Source organism: Canis aureus, chromosome 34, assembly GCF_053574225.1.
Source record: "Canis aureus isolate CA01 chromosome 34, VMU_Caureus_v.1.0, whole genome shotgun sequence".
In the NCBI taxonomy this organism is placed as follows: domain Eukaryota; kingdom Metazoa; phylum Chordata; class Mammalia; order Carnivora; family Canidae; genus Canis; species Canis aureus.
Window position 1 is genome coordinate 14,312,626 of NC_135644.1, and position 17,419 is coordinate 14,330,044.

General features: G+C 43.1%; 1 long non-coding RNA gene across 2 annotated transcripts in view; it reads right to left on the minus strand.

The window, feature by feature from the left end:
* LOC144304532 (uncharacterized) overlaps positions 1-17,419 on the minus strand; it is a 146,140-nt gene that overhangs the window by 100,936 nt on the left and 27,785 nt on the right. For both annotated transcript variants that reach the window (XR_013371483.1, XR_013371484.1), the window contains exons 5-6: positions 16,289-16,430; positions 8,196-8,319 (exon numbers count right to left, since the gene is read on the minus strand). This is a non-coding gene — a long non-coding RNA (uncharacterized LOC144304532). The remainder of the gene's footprint in view (positions 1-8,195; positions 8,320-16,288; positions 16,431-17,419) is intronic.

The following is a 17,419-nucleotide window of genomic DNA, read 5'->3' on the forward strand; positions in this document are numbered from 1 at the left end:
AATCTTAAAAAAAAAAAAAAAAAAAAAAAACCTTACTAGAGGAACTCAACAACAGATTTCAGCAGCCAGAAGAAAGAATCCATGAGCCTTAATACAGGCCAATTGTGATTATATCCTTTAAGAACAGCAAGAAAAAAAAAAAAGAACAGCAAGAAAAAGGGGGTCCCTGGGTTGCTCAGTGGTTTAGCGCCTACCTTTGGCCCAGGGTGTGATCCTGGAGTCACGGGATTGAGTTCCATATCAGGCTCCCTGCATGGAGCCTGCTTCTCCCTTTGCCTGTGTCTCTGTTTCTCTCTCTCTCTCTGTATCTCTCATGAATAAATAAATAAAATCTTTTAAAAAGGGGGGGGGGGGTGCAGCCCGGGTGGCTCAGTGGTTTAGCGCCTGCCTTTGGCCCAGGGCATGATCCTGGAGACCCGGGATCGAGTCCCACATCAGGCTCCCTGCATGAGCTTGCTTCTCCCTCTGCCTGTGTCTCTGCCTCTCTGTGTTTCTCATGAATAAATAAATAAAATCTTTAAAAGAAAAAAAAAGAACAGCAAGAAAAAATAATGAGGAAAAATGAACAGAACCTCAAGACCTATGGAACACAATCAAGCATACCAATATACACATAATGGGACTTCCAGAAGAAGAGAGGGAAAAGGAATTATTTGAAAAAATAATGTCTAAAACTTCCCAAATTTGATGAAAAACACTAAACTACACATTCAAGGAGCTCTATGAAATTCATGAATATGGACAGACATAAAGCCAATGATAACAGATTGAGGAGCCCCAAAATAAATCTTTGTATATATGGTCAAAGGATTTTCATCAAGGTGCCAAAACTATTCAATGGGAGAAAAAAAAAACAGTCTTTTTAACAAATGGTGCTGGGAAAACTGGATATCTACATGCAAAAGGATGAAGTTGAATCCTTACCTTACACCATTTATAAAAAATTAACTCTAAATCAAAGACCTAAACATCAAAGCTAAAACTTTAAAACTCTTAGAAGAAAACATAGGAGAAAAGCATCATGGTGTTACACTTGGCAATGATTCCTTGGGCATATCACAAAAAGTACAAACTAAAAAAGGAAAAGAGGGGGATCCCTGGGTGGCTCAGCAGTTTAGCACCTGCCTTCAGCCCAGGGCATGATCCTGGAGTCCCGGGATTGGGTCCCACATCGGGCTCCCTGCATGGAGCCTGCTTCTCCCTCTGCCTGGGTCTCTGCCTCTTTCTCTTTCTCTCTGTGTCTCTCATGAATAAATAAATAAAATCTTAAAAATAAATAAACATGAAAATAGAAATAAAAAAAGAAAAAGATAGATAAGCCAGGCTATGACAAAATTTAAAATTTTTACACACTGAAGGTCACTAGAAGTGAAAAAGTCACCTATAGAATGAGATAAAATATTTCCGAATGACATATCTGATAAGGGGTTAAAATCTAGAATATACAAATAAGTTCTACAACTCAGCCAAAAAAAGCAAACAATCCAATTCAAAACTGGACAAAGTACTTGAAAAGACATTTCTCTAAAGATGATACACTGTGGTCACTGAGCACCCAAAAAGATACTCAACATCATTAATTATTAGGAAAATACAAATCAAAACCACAATGAGATATCATGTCCCACTCACTCATTAAGATGGTTATTATTTTTTAATTTTTTTAAAGATTTTATTTATTTATTTATTTATTTATTTTAGAGAGTATGGGAGAGGCAGAGGGGAAGAGAGAGGGAAAAGGAAAGCATCTCAAGCAGACTCCATGCTGAGCACAAGGCCCACTGCAAGGCTCCATCTCATGGCCCTGAGATCATGACCTGAACAGAAACCAAGGGTCCAATGCTCAATCAACTGAGCCACCCAGGTGACCCAAGATGGTTATTATTTTTTTAAGTACAATATAACAAATATTGGCAAGGGTTTTGAGAAATTGGAACCCTCATGCATTGTTAGTGGGAATAAAAAATGGTGCAGCCACTGTGGAAGAGTATGGTGGTTCAAAAAAATTAAACGTAGAATTACCTCTAACACCACTTTGGGTATATATGCAAAAAAAAAATTGAAAGTAGGGACTCAGGGATTTGTACATCAATGTTCATAGCAGTATTGCTTTACATCAGCCAAAAAGGGGAAACAACCCCAATGTCTATCAATGGTATAAACATACAATGAAATAGTATTTAGCCTTAAAAAAATTATGAAAACCTGATATGTCCTACTACATGGATGAAATTTGAAAATATTATGCTCAGTGAAATAAGTCATACACAAAACAAAACAAAAAAATTGTATGATTCCATTTACATGAGACAGTCAAATTCATAGAGGCAAAAGGTAGCATGATGATTGCCAGGGGCTGAGAGGAGATAGGAATGAGGAGGTAGTGTTTAATGGGTATAAAGTTTCAGTTTGGAAAGATTAAAAAGTTCTGGAGATGGATGATGGTGATGGCTATACAACAATGTGAATGTACTTACTGTCACTAAACAGTACACTTGAAAATGGTTTAAGTATTTAGTATATTTAGTGTTATGCATATTTTCTCACAATAAAAAAGGCTTTACCTTTTTAACTGGTGATTCCAATTTTCAGACTATTTTTAGGAAATAGAAAAAGTAGGCAAAGATTTAGTTGTCAGTATGAAAACTGTCTAAATGTCTAGCAAAAGAAGAGCTTACAGTAAACCATACAACTTCTCATAGTTTGAATAGTATGCAGTATTTGAAGTGTTAATAAAGAATTCTATTAATGCTAGAAAATGCTTCCAATGCTAAGCTGAATTGAGAAGAAGAAAAACAAAATACAAATCAATAGATATATACATTGAAATAGATCATCTAGATCTATATGTCTCAAGAAGAAATACCCCAAAATAGCTTAAACGTTTTTTTAACCTTGCAGATAAAATTAAGACTACCTTATTGTCTTTTAAACTTTTTTGTGGTTTCCTAATTTTCTTCAATGAACATACATTTTTAAAAGACTTTATTTATTTGAGAGAGAGAGCATGAGCTGGGGGCAGAGGGAGAAGCAGGCTCCATGAGGAGCAGGGAGCCCCACTCGGGACTCAATCCCAGGACCCCGGGATCATGAGCTGAGCCAAAGTTAGACCTACCAACTGAGTCACCCAGGCGCCCCAACATACATGTTCTTCAGAGGAAAAAAATTTTAATTACTAATAAGGTCTGAAAAGAGGAAATAAAGAGAAAATCCCTAAAAGCGCATGATGGGTTTCCTAAAGGAAATGAAGAGGAAAGTCAACCAGAACTTCCCTAACAAGAGAGCTATCATAAATGAAAATTAGTCACTAAAAAAGTTCCAGAAATTTTGCCAGGGCTCTTTGAAAATAGGAGAAATCTTAATTCTTTCTGCTTAGGAATAGGAAATAGATCCCCTTACAGCTCCCAGACTTGCCATCTTAACCATATATCAGAGCCAAAGCTGGCCTTGTGGGGCCTTGAAAATTGATTAACATTAAGAGGTTGGACTGTCTTCAGAAGACTATAAAAAGCCAAAGATAGCTTTCGCAGCATGTTTTAGGTGACATTCCAGGATGGAAAACCTTAGGAGGAAATGGCTGCTTTAACAAAGGTCTTGAGGACTGCCATTTATGTCTGTGTCAAGTCATAAAACAAACAGAACCTTCTTTCAGAGCACATTCTTGCAGCCCTAAACCACCGCCCACGGGGGCCTCTGAGTTCTTTGTGCCCCAGTCACCCTAGGGAGGTAAAATCATGTCATTGTACTTGTAATTGTAGGTTCTTCCTTGTGTTAGAGAGAAGCTCAGGAGCGTTTCCAGGGTCCAAAAATATATTGTGGCAAGATGGGGATTGTGCCCAACCTCTTGCACGGCAAGATGCTATTTCCTGGGGTCCTATTTTACATTTATTTGTTTCCCTTTTGTCTGACTGGAGAATTTACGAAACAGTTGAGACTTACATACAACCTGTCCCTATGTGGTTACTTAATGGGATCTGAGATTTTTCAAGTCTACTAGGGGACTGAAGGAAGGAAAACCTTCCATGTAAAAATATAAATATATTTTTTCAAATGTTAAAGCATCGCCAGAACTCAAAACCCAACAAAAGGAACAAATACAGTGATCCCAAAAAAGATGCCAGTGATTTAACGATACAACAAAGCCCAAGTCCTCACAGCAGATCTTGAACTAGATGGATTCAGATTTTCAACAGACGTAGTAAGTACCCACTAGGAACCAAGCATCATGTTCTTGCTAGGAATACAGTGCCTTCTGAGCCTTGCGAGAGGAAGTAGGACAGTCTGGTGTGGAAGAGACAAAGCTTGTCTATCCCAGTACCTCCAAGGCAAGGCCTCCAAGAATGTCCAGGGTCCAGTGAGAAAGACAATGGGCAGTTGGAACATGCAGCAGAGGTGAGGATCCTTTATCCCTGGGATAACTAGAGACACCTGCATGGTGACAGAGCCAAATCTAGAAGATAAGAATTTCAACAGGCAAAACCATAGGGGAGGGCCAATGAAAGGCAAAGAAAGAGAAGTCTGAGGGTAAATGAAAGAACGAGGGACATGACACCTTCTGGTCTTAGATTCTATTTACTAGGTCATCACTACTCTGAAGCTGCTCATCTGGCCAAGGAGACTCCATGAGCTAGAACATTTTTTAAATAAAAAGAAGCCTTTCCTTTGACATGGAAGCTGATGGGAGTGAAGCAGGAAGGGCAAAGGAATATCAGGAGAGAGTTGGGAGATGAAGGGGGGCCAAAGGCCTTTTCTTAATTAAACAGTTGAGTGAAGGAGGGCTCCTTTGCTCGTTCGCCTTCTAGCTGCCCTCATGATCCATCCTGGTCACTAACCTTTCAGCCCAGGCTGCTTTTTAGACAGTCTCGGTAACTTGGTGGCAAAAAACAGACACTGGGGGAATTACGTCTGATACAAGCATTTCCAAACTAGACATAAATTAATTACCTGTGATTCCCCATACCCCAGGCGATGTTTGCAAACAGATAAAGGATATCAAGAAGCCCTTTCAAGGTGCTGGAGAACAGAAGCTACCTGTAATCCTGGAAAATTAGTATTAGTCCCCTCAAGTTTGGCTACAAACTAGAGAGGAAGTCATTACACCCTTGCAATTTTCTCAGACACCTGCCAAACCACTCAACAATGGACGTCCTTTCTGGTTAACCACAGGGAAGGCAGTATTGGTGGGGGGTGAGGGGTGGGAGGGCATTAACAGGACCAGATTCTGGCTCCACTTCAACCCCGAGGGAATGGTGCTCCCTCTGGGAAATCCCTGATGGCATCACTGTACCTGCTGTGTCTACCATCAGTGGGGAAAGCCTGGCCCAACCCCGAGCCACGGGTCCTCCGGCCACACCAGGTTTCCTGTAGGCAGGAGAGACCAAAGAGTGATGCTTTCTTTGTAAAGCACCTTAAAATCCTCTGATGAAAGGATCAATTACACATTCAGACTGCAGAAAATTGTGCAATTGTTAAAGAGGACGAAGGAGCTTTATCAATGCTAACAAAGGAAGATCTCCAAAATATGGCACTGGGCACAGAAAGCAAGTTACAGAGCAGACATGCATGCTATGTGTCTATATAAAATACACATATATTCTTGCAAATACATGGGCAGTTTCTGGAATTATATAAAAGAAATATTCTACTTCTGGAAGTAGGAGAGTGCTTTCCTTTTATATTCTTTTATACTACTTTTATAATAAAAAATAGTTTTGAAGACTTTTCTGAATTATATGATGAAAGAGGCCAAGAAAAACTATTATATATATAATGTCCCGATGCTAACGAAGGCTAAAAAGTATTATCTTCTTACTTTGATCTTTCTAGCCTGATACACATTTCTGTATAAATACTGTGTCTTTGCCAGGCTTATTATGGTGCTGCTTCTGTTTAATGGAGTTTATTTTATTTTTTGGCTTGTTTAATGGAGCTTAAGCTCCATAGTGAAATCTAATGAAATGTGAGCATATGTTTAATACATTTATGGTGAGAGACATAAATATGTCTAAACACCAAACAAATCTATAGCTAATACACTCACACTTCATCCAAAGGTTTTTTAGAGTTAGTTTGGCCCGTTTATCACCCTTTTGCTCTTTGGAACAGCTCTCACCTGACCTCATGGGATCATGGTGAGGTTGTCTATCATGTTGCCCCAGTTGTCCTCCTGCTAAAAAGAGGAGCTCGCAATCCTGGCTGGCCTATCAGGGTACCCCATTCTTCCAGCCACAACTATTTGTTCAGGGATAGACAAGTGTCTTAAGCTGGACCATCAGTATCTTCTCTAAGATTTGACATGTGGGGGCAGCCCCCGTGGGTCAATGGTTTAGCGCCGCCTTCAGCCCAGGGCGTGATCCTGGAGACCTGGGATCCAGTCCTGTGTCAGGCTCCCTGCGTGGAACCTGCTTCTCCCTCTGCCTGTGTCTCTGCCTCTCTCTCTCTCTCTCTCTCTCTCTCTCTCTCTCTCTGTGTGTCTCATGAATAAATAAATAAAACCTCAAAAAAATAAAAAAGAATCAAATGACAAATCATTAAAAAAAAAAAAAAAAGATTTGACCCATAGGTACTAAAACAGATATGTTGCCTCTCTTACTCTTGGATCTTGAGCTGTAAAGACCATAAAGGCTTGAATAAAGCCAGGCAGAGGTAAACAGAGCTGAAAATAGAGTGAAGGCATCACTTCAGTTCATGGATCCAGTAACATCTGAAGTCACAATGATCTCTGCTTGGACTTCACATTTATATGAATCAATAAATTCCTCCTTGCGGCTTAGGCTGGATTTTCTTACCTTTCTCCCTTGCACTCTAAAGGGTCCTAGCTAATTAATATCATCATTTTCTCAGTGAAGGTTTAACAAGCCAGTCCGTGACCGTGACTATCTGCCACATTCAAAATCCAAAATTCAAGTTTATATTCTAATATTCTGAATGTCATTGTTAGGTAGGATATCCTATTTATTCTTCAGGAAAAAGAGGTACAAGGAGTTCTCTATATGGAATTTCTCCCAAGGTCATACAATTCATCAGAAGTCAACTCCAGAGCAAAAATAATTTCCCAGATCTTTAAAAAAAAAACTTCATTCTATGTCAAAAGCAAAGGAGAAAGCTATCTGCAACATCTGCTAAGGAAAGGAGAAGGGAGATGGCTTCTGTCTGAAGATGTCTTAGTCCAGGGGACCGCAGGGACCAAAATAAACCAACTTCGAATTCCTCAATTTCCCAAAAGCCGAGCTCGATCAGACTAATCTTGCTGATTTCTTGTCCTAAAAGAAACTCAACAACTGATGTATGTAGAAGGTGTGCAGGATCCAAGTCAGTGTTTTTTATTCTACTTATCTTCAAATCAATTAGGTAGAGGACTCCAAAGCTTTCATACTGTTTGCCTTAAGCACTATTTGGTAGTGTAAATGAAAGCCCTTATGAAGACAGTTCACAACAATTCTGCTTTCTCAGGGCACCTGGGTGGCTCAGCAGTTAAACATTTGCCTTTGGCTCGGGTCATGATCCTGGGGTCCTGGGATTGAGTCCTACATCGGGCTCTCTGCATGGAGCCTGCTTCTCCCTCTGCCTATGTCTCTGCCTCCCTCTCTGTGTCTCTCATGAATAAATAAATAAAAACTTTAAAAAAGATTCTGCTTTCTCAGTGAGAAGTAAAATAAAAGCCTGATGAGGATCACAGGAAAACCCCAGTGTAAAATAAGTTAAACTCTTTGTGGCAGGAAAATGGTAAACAAGAAAGGAAATCCATAAACGAAACTTTTCAGTGCAAATGGTAGACCTAGGAGGAGAAGGCAAGAACCCTGTATACAGAGATTTCCTCTGAGGCCAGGCATGTGGCACAGCCAGGATTCCCCAGAAGTGTGCCCTGCTCAGAAATTCTGCAATCACAGCTAATAAAAGCCTATGCCACTTCATGGGACTGAGGTGTGAGTCCTGATCAGGGCACATAAGATCTCTGAGCCTCAATTTCTTCACCTGTAAATGAAGGGATTGTACTACATGGCCTCTGACCTTCTCTCACGACATACAAATAATACTGTTTATAGTTTCTCACCCTGAGCTTCAGAGATTTTATATATTTAAAAAGGAAAATTTTTATTTTTAGTCTATAGGCAAGCTCTACAGTGTGAAAATGTTAAGGAACTGAATTGTTGACTTATTTTTTTCCATTACGTGCAAAAAGCATGAATACTTACCCCAAGATACATCAAAGGAGATCAACTGATCATGTGCAAAAAAACAGGGACCAAGGAAGCTGCATCCTGAAGTGAAATTCATATTCTCCTTTCTTTGCAATGCATCGTATGTGTACGAAATTGGCTAAAGTAGAAGAAAAACAGAGGCATGCATATTATCACTGCTGTTTATGACAGTGAAGATTAGAAACTACCTAAATATCTTACAACTTGGGTTAAACTCATTAAGTAACTTGCACAATAAAAATGAATCACCAATTAAGATCACATTTAGAAGAATATGTCCCCTTGGGGCACCTGGGTGGCTCAGCGGTTGAGTGTCTGCCTTTGGCTCAGGGTGTGATCCCAGGGTCCCGGGATTGAGTCCCACATCAGACTCCCTGTAGGGAGCCTGATTCTCCCTCTGCCTATGTTTCTGTCTCTCTCATGAATAAATAAATAAAATAAAAATATTTTTTAAAAAAGAATATTTACCCTGAGAAAACTCCTATAGAATATTGCTATATTTTTAAAGTAAGTTAAAAATATAGACAGTATAAACATATCATATATATATGTACATATATATGTATCATTGTTTATCTCTAATGGTGGAATTACAGATGACTTTTATTTCCTTCTTTATATCATTATACATTTCCAAATTTCCTAAAATGAAAATATATAATCTTTGTCAACAGGGAGGAAATGTTATTTTTTAAAAGACAAACTTTTGCTTGACTCCAAATCATATATTTTCCCCCCGGAATAAAAGAATATTCCCTTCCTTCTATTCTAGCATAGAGTAAGCTGTTTGTGGTACCAGGAATCTCTTTGGAGAGATGGCCAAATTAAAACTTGGGAGCATCTGGTTGCAATAGTTGAGTCAAGAAGGTCTCTGAAAACCCAGCAGCTATAAAGTAAAAGACTGACAAATTTTACTCTATAAATATTAAAATTTACCGATGGTAAATACTGTAAATGAAGCCAAAGACTTAATCAATATGATAGCCAATGATCTGATTTCTTTAATATATAAAAAGCATTTGCATCCATAGGAAAAAGTCCAACATTCTGATAGGAGTGGGCAAAGGACATGAACCATCTGGTCATTAAATTCGAATAGCTTTATTCACATGAAAAAGAATAAGCCTCACTCCAAATTTAAAAGATGTGAATTAAGGGTGCCCCAGTGACTCAGGCAGCTAAGCATCTGCCTTCCACTCAGGTCATGACCTCCAGGTCCTGGGATGGAGTCCCACATGGGCCTTCCTGGTCAGCAGGAACCTGCTTCTCTCTCTCTTTCTCTCCCTTTCCCCCTCTCCACCACTCATATTCTCTCTCGAATAAACAAATAAAATCTTAAAAAAAAAAAAAAAAAGATGTAGGGCACCTGGGTGGGCAGTTAAGTGACTGCCTTCAGCCTGGGTTATGATCCCAGAGTCCTGGGATCCAGCCTGCATTTGCTTCTCCCTCTCCCTCTGCGGCTCTCCCTGCTTGTGCTCTCTCACACTCTCTCTCTCTCCGTCAAATAAATGGATAAAATCTTTAAAAAAAAAAAAAAAGATGCAAGCTAAAACATTGACATGGTAATCTTTCACATTGCGAACATATTTTTTTTAAGATTTCTTTATTTATTCATGAGAGACACAGAGAGAGAGAGAGAGAGAGGCAGAGACACAAGCAGAGAGCAGCAGGCTGCATGCAGGGAGCCGACGTGGGACGTGGGACTCCATCCCGGGTCTCCAGGATCACACCCTGGGCTGAAGGCGGCACTAACTGCTGAGCCACCTGGGCTGCCCATTGCAAATATTTTAAAAGCTCAACATACCTATTGTTAACAAGGTGGGAGATGCGGAGTAGTCACTGAGGAGAGTATGATTTGGTTGTACCCTTAACTGGCAAGGTCTGTAAAATTAAAAATGTTGGTAGGCCTGAGTTGGTTGAGTGTCTGCCTTTGTTTGGTTCAGGTCGTGATCCTGGGGCCCTGGGATCGAGTCCCATGTCGGGCTCCTGCATGGAGCCTGCTTCTCCCTCTGCCTGTGTCTCTGCCTCTCTCTCTCTCTCTCTCTCTCTCTCTCTCTCGAATAAATAAATAAAATCTTAAAAAAATAATAAATAAAGGAGATACCCTGTGTCCTGGCAGGGCCACCACCGGTCCCCGGCCCCCTGCACGACCCCCGTCTGCTGCCCTGCGCAGGGGCCCGCGCGCCGGCGCTCACCTGGGCTGCGCTGGGCCTGGGGGAGCGCCCGCCGCCGCCGCCGCCGCCGCTCCCGAGCGCCCCTGCCCGGCCCGGGCGCGCATCCGCGGGGCCACAGTGCGACCCAGCGGAGCGCGGGGAAACTGCGCCCGACGGCCACCCCGCGGCCGGTGCGCCGACCCCGCCGCAGACCCCTGCCCCCTGAGGCCGCGAGGCGGGCGGGGGGGGGGGGGGGGGGACGCGCGCGCCCTTCGCAGGTGCAGGTGGAGGTGCAGGTGCAGGTGCAGGTGCAGGTGCAGGGAGTCCACCTGTTTGCCAAGACAGCGTCGCCAAGCGGCACAAGCCCTTCTTAGGCTGGCACGTCACCCCCACTGTCGGCGAGCATCAACTTGCAGCGAAGTTGTGATTTCAGACCCGGGGAGTGGGGGGGGGGGGGATTTAGAATTCCAGACAACTGGTGATGGATGAAGTCCGAGGAAGAAACTGTCAGTTTTCATCTGAGGGATCACTCTAGTGATCCAGTAAGGTCTCTGGAGAGGGGCACCCGGGGGCTCAGGGGTTGGGCATCTGCCTTCAGCTCAGGGCCTGATCCTGGGGTCCTGGGACCGAGCCCCGCATCAGGCTCCCTGCATGGAGCCTGCTTCTCCCTCTGCCTGTGTCTCTGCCTCTCTCTCGGTGTCTCTCATGAATAAATAAACAAATATTATTTAGAAAAAGAAAAACTCTTGGGCAGCCCGGGTGGCTCAGCGGTTTAGTGCCACCTTCGGCCCAGGGTGTGATACTGGAGACCCGGGATCGAGTCCCACGTCGGGCTCCCTGCATGGAGCCTTCTTCTCCCTCTGTCTCTGCCTGTGTGTGTGTGTGTGTGTGTGTGTGTGTGTGTGTGTCTTTCATGAATAAATACATAAAACCTTTAAAAAAAAAAAAAAAAAAAACTCTGGATAGCTCAACCGAAATGCCACCTGCTTCCTGAAGTCAGCCACTGCGTAAGTGAAGGTGTCCCCTTGCTCACTGTGCGATTCCCTCCGCGGTGAATCAGATCCGCACATCATGTCCTTTACTGGACCCTGCAAGCTCTCGGGTCAGAGGCCAGATCTTACTCATCTGTACTAGGAGGAGGCGAAAAGGCAGAAACCGTGGAGATGGCAGGAATCAGAAAGAAATCAGAAGAAAGAGTCTGTGTCATGACAGCAGCACGGACATGCCAATTTTATCTGTCATTTTCAGTAGTGGATGGAACAGCGAATCGCCATATACTATGCAGAGCCTTGATCCAGTAGGCCAGCATTTCTCAACGGTCACCCCTTGCACATTAGTTTCAGGCCATATTCATAACCATTTAATTTGAATATCGGGTAACTCTGAATATATATACAAGGGGGAAACACCTCAAAAAACAAAGTTGAGGATTCTGGGAGGTTTTTCTAGCCAACTTGAAAATGATAAATGTTTTGGCAACAGACAAGAGAGTCAAATGTCTGTGTATAGGATTTAACTCACTCATTTAGTCACACATAAAAGTTTAAATCACACATGTAAAATAGTAAGTTGATTTTATAATATTGCTTTTTTCCCCCACTGTCCCATTTTATGAAGAAATTTTATTTAAACTAGTACTTTGGGGCAGCCGGGGTGGCTCAGCGGTTTAGTGCCTGCCTTCGGCCCAGGGCGTAATCCTGGAGATCCAGGATCAAGTCCCACATCAGGCTCCCTGCATGGAGCCTGCTTCTCCCTCTGCCTGTGTCTCTGCCTCTTTTTCTCTCTCTCTCTGTCTCTCATGAATAAATAAATTTAAAAATCTAAAAATAAAAATAAAAAAATTAACTCATACTTTGAGTCTTGCAGTATCTCGGTCACCCCAAGAAGCATTCTTATAGTATCTAACACACTTTTATTTATGTGCAGCATCTTTTTAAACCGTGTACAGCATTATTCTTGGACATTTTTAGTCACAAGCCATAATTATATGAATTTGGGGGGGGAGGTTAAAGATTTTATCTATTTATTTGAGAGAGAGGGAGACAGAGCATGAGCAGGGGGAAGAGGGAGGGGGAGAAGCAGGCTCCCTGCAGGGAGCCGATGTGGAGCTCCATCCCAGGATCCTGGGGTCACCACCTGAGCCAAAGGCAGAGGCTTAACCAAGTGATCTACCCAATTCAGGGTTTGTTTGTTTGTTTTCGAATTTTTGCTAGAGCAAAGGAAAGATTTGTGATGTCATCAATATATTCATTCGCTGTATTGCTTTTTAATCACTACTTATTTACATATACACCCAACACTTGCATCAGGAGGTCGTCGGGAGGAGTGTAGCCTCGCAGAACAGGATCTGGCTGCTGAAGCAGGAAGGTATTTGTGACAGTACCGTCTAACTTCCAGAACCACTGAAGTCGGGGGGTGGCAAGAAACCAACTCCAGGCTGAACCTCCAGGAAGGATTCCAAAGCCACAGCAGGGGACTGGCCGGAGAACAAGAAGGCACCAGCAGCATCGTGCCACCTCCGCCACCATCAGGCACCTGCCAGCTGCACTGAGATGCTGCCGCTGCCTGCACCTCGGCCACCGCCCACAAGCCAACGTGATCGCCCTGTTCTGAAATCAAGTCCCATGCAGGGGACTCTGAAAGTTGTAGCCTAAAGCGCATCCACAGTTCTCACTGCGAGAGGTTCTAGGGGAAAATCCTTCTCAGGCTTCCGGTAGCAGCTGGCTCCTTAGCATCCTAGGCTTGTGCACATATCACTCCAGTCTCTGCCTCGTCTCCGCATCGTCTCTGTTCTGTGTCTCTTTTCTTCCATCTATCTCAAATTTTCCTCTCTTTTTTTTTAAATACTTTTTTTAAAGATCTTATTTACTTATTCATGAGAGCACAGAGAGAGAGAGGCAGAGACACAGGCAGAAGGAGAAGCAGGTTCCCCTGCAGGGAGCCTGATGTGGGACTCGATCCTGGGACCCCGGGATCATGACCTGAGCCACAAGCAGATGCTCAACTGCTGAACCAACCAGGTGTCCCTTAAATTTTCCTCTCTTAAAAAAAAAAAAAAATTTTCCTCTCTTGCATAGACACTTGTCATTGGATTCAGAGCCCACTTGGAGAATTCAGGGTGATCTCACCTCATGATCCATAACTTAATTACACCTGCAAAGTCTCTTTTTCCACATAAGATCCATAGTTTCCAGGGATTTGATGCAGACGTAGGGGCGGGGGCAAGGAATGCACCATGCCACCCACTGCAGCAGGTGAATTTAGAAAATGCTGGATGAAACAAATTAAACCGGCTTCCTTCTGCAGGATTTTGTAAAGCCTTTCACTTGCTAATGTGCAGTGTGAACCTCCTAGAGCAAGATGCACTATGCAATGATTCTCAAATTTGTTTGACCAAAGGGGCACCTGGGGGCTCAGTTGGCTGACTGTCTGCCTTCAGTTCAGGTCATGATCTCAGGGTCCTGGGATAGAGCCCTGTGTTGGGTTCCCTGCTCAGCAGGGAGCCTGCTTCTTCCTCTCCCTCTGCTGTTCTCCCTGCTTGTGCTCACTCTCTCTCTCAAATAAATAAATAACATCTTTTTTTGTTTGTTTGTTTGTTTGTTTGTTTGTTTGTTTGACCATGAAATCCTATTCACAGATGTGATGTTCCACAGAACACACTCTAGCACAGACTTATAATTTACCTTCTGGGTAGGTCCTCAGAAAGAATTGCAGTAAGGATCAGAGAAGCCGAAAATAAGTGACTACACAGCTGAAGGTTCTGAGGATTTGGCAAGAGCAGCTCTTCTAAACTGTGACCATGCATCACCGCTAAAGATCATCACAGCCATAAGATGAAATGAAATAAAGATTCATGTCCAATTATTAGACTGCCTCCTACCAGATTCTGTTTTGGTTCAGGATAAAGTACAAACTCCCAGTCCTTTTGAACCAGAGCCTCTGTCAGCCTTCTCACACCTTCCTGCCGTACATTCATCTTTGCTCCAGCCAATCCCATCTCCTCGCTGAATTTCCTCCTGCCACAACTTCACTCTGAAAAATGTCTTCCCCCTACGTCTCACCTATTAACACAGGTTCAAAGCAGGTTCATTTCAAGTAATACACTCAGTGAAAGCCTCCCTGGTCACCCCAGCAGAAGGGCTCTCTCTCTCTCTGTACTTGGCCTGTACTTGTCAAGTGCCTCATTGTAGAGTTCTTTGCCTGTGGGTTATTATCTTAATCACCTGGTTAGCATAACACTGATGGGGAGGACAGCCCAGGTGGCTCATCAATTTAGTGGCACCTTCAGCCCAGGGCCTGCTCCTAGAGACCTGGGATCGAGTCCTGTGTCAGGCTCCCTGCATGGAGCCTGCTTCTCCTTATGCCTGTGTCTCTACCTCTCTCTCTCTCTCTCTCTCTCTCTCTCTCTGTCTGTGTGTGTGTCTCATGACTAAATAAATAAAACCTTAAAAAAAAAAACACACTGATGGGCAGGATCATGATTTAGACCTCTTCCTGGGTGTTCTAGCACAGTGTCTTTCACAGAATAGATGCTCAAAAAATTTTTCTTCAGGGACTAAACAAATAATCAAATGAATCTTCTCAGAAACTACATGTGTAGATGTAAAAGTGCTATCCAGATTCCCCCAGCCCACTTCATCTCCTAGATGAGAGTAAACTGGAGCCAGAAACCGGCCCAGGTAAAAGGGCTAGAGATTCACCCAATTAGCAGTGGTAGATGGTGGACCCAAAGGCTGATGGCTCGAGAACCTGGGTTAGGCAGAGTTTTCTGTTGTCTTAATGATTTAAAACAAAGCAACAGACCAAAAAGAGCTGAAAGCAAGTACTCAGATACACGTGCATGTGTAGAGGCAGGTCCATACCAGCACTGGTCACAACAGCCAAAAGGTGGGGAACACCTTCAAATGTCCATCAGTGAGTGAATGGATAAGTGAACTGTGATACATACATATAAAGGAATACTATGCAGCCACAAAAAGGAATGAAATCGTGATATATGCTATAAAGTGGATGACCTTCAAAAAAATGCTGAGTGAGGGTCACCCAGGTGGCTCAGTCCATTGAGTGTCTTGCCTTCAGCTCAGGTCATGGTCTCAGGGTCCTGGGATCAAGCCTCACATCAGGCTCCCTGCTCAGCGAGGAGGTTGCTTCTCCCTCTCCCTCTGCCCTTCCTCCCCAATCATGCTCTCTCTTTCTCTCTCAAGTAAATAAGTAAAACCTTCTTTAAAATGATGAGAGAAAGAAGCCAGACACAAAAGGTCACATATTGTATGATTTCATTTATATGAAACATCCAGACTATGTAAATCCGTAGAGACAGAATGCAGACTGGTGGTTGCTAGGGCGAGGGGGAAAGGAAGTATAGGGTTTCCTTTTGGGGTAATGATAATGATTTGGAACTAGACAGAGTTGATGGTTACACAACATTTTGAATGTACTAAATGTTACTGGATCGTTCACTTTGAAATGATTTTCTTATGTGAACTTCAATTTTTTAAAAAATCTGCATAGTATATAAGCAAACCTCTGGGGTACATGGGCAGAATCATAGGGCTCCCAGGAGCACTGTTTTAAAGCCCAGTTTAAAACAGTCATATGTTGTTGGTGCACCTGGGTGGCTCAGTCAGTTCAACATCTACCTTCAGCTCAGGTCATGATCCTGGGGTCCTGGGATCGAGCCCCAAGTCGGGCTTCCTACTCAGCAGAGAGTCTGCTTCTCCCTCTGCCCTTCTCTCTCTCTCTCTCTCTCTCTCTCTCTCTCTCTCTCTCAAATGAATAAAATCTTTTTGAAATATACTATGTTGAAATAACATTTTAACAATTCTTCTTCACTAAAAGAGAAAACAATGAGTAAAACTGACCTTTTGGATGGCATAACAAGTGATGCCAAGGAAAATTTCTGTTACAGAATAATGTTAAAAATATATTACTCACGTGGGGCGCCTGGGTGGTTCACTCGGTTAAGCATGGAACTCTTGATTCTGACTCAGGTCATGGTCTCAGGGTCGTGAGATTGAGCCTCAAGTCGGGTTCTGCACTCAGAGGGGAGTCTGCTTGAGATTCTCTCTCTCTCTCTCTAAAATAATAAATTAATCTTTTTATACGTATGTATGCAATTATATATGTATATAATTATCATAACTGTTATTTCTTTATGGTAAATGGTCACAAAAGCAAATGACTGTGTCTGGGGTTAGTCTGTAGCTATTATTTTAAGCATTAACTACTAGAAACTTGCACCTAAAAAAATAAATAAATAAAATAAATGAAATAGAAAAAGCAGAGCAACAACACAGGTGAACGTGCCCTTGTGCGAAGCTGTGCCCATGAGGCCTGAATGTGGCCAGTGTAAGCCTCGGCTCTGCCCCAGGAGCACATGGCCCTCGTCTGTCTTGTTCCTCACTTATCTCCAGGGTCTCTAACAGTGGCAGGTACATGTATCTGTTCACTGAGCTTCTTAGAGAAATCTGGACTTCTAAGCCAAACCAGAAAGTAAATGAACACCAAGATCAGAAGAGTCAGGGCCTTGTGTTCAGGACCTGGATTCTGCTGAAAGAGACTTAGGGGAGGCCAGTGTCCTACACACACTGAGGCTATTGTGCCAGCACATCCTAGAGGCACCATTCCATCAGCTTCCCTCAGACCAATGCTAATGAGCCAGGAAACAAGAGGTCCCAGAAGAAGACACATGGAGTTAAACCTTCCTTGTGTCAGCCCTGGGCGCACACCTTCTTTGGTCACAGAGGGTTGCACCCCCGCCCATGCTCTTATCATACTCTGATGTATCGGCTACTTACACCTTCCTGGCTACCAGCTGTGGTTCCCACTACAACCACCGAATTTGGGGACTGGACTTTGGACTGGCTCCTCAGGTCACAACCATGCCTAGTTAAGGCTGATCCTTTGGATTTAGTGACCTAGGCACTGGCCTCACCCAGGCTCAAATCCGGCCACCCCAAACTCCAATCTTGGTGTTTCTCATGGACTCCCCACTTCTGTTAAGACGCACCTCAGCCCCAGGGTAGTCATGCCAAAGATACACACTTCATGCAGTCCCCACCCCCT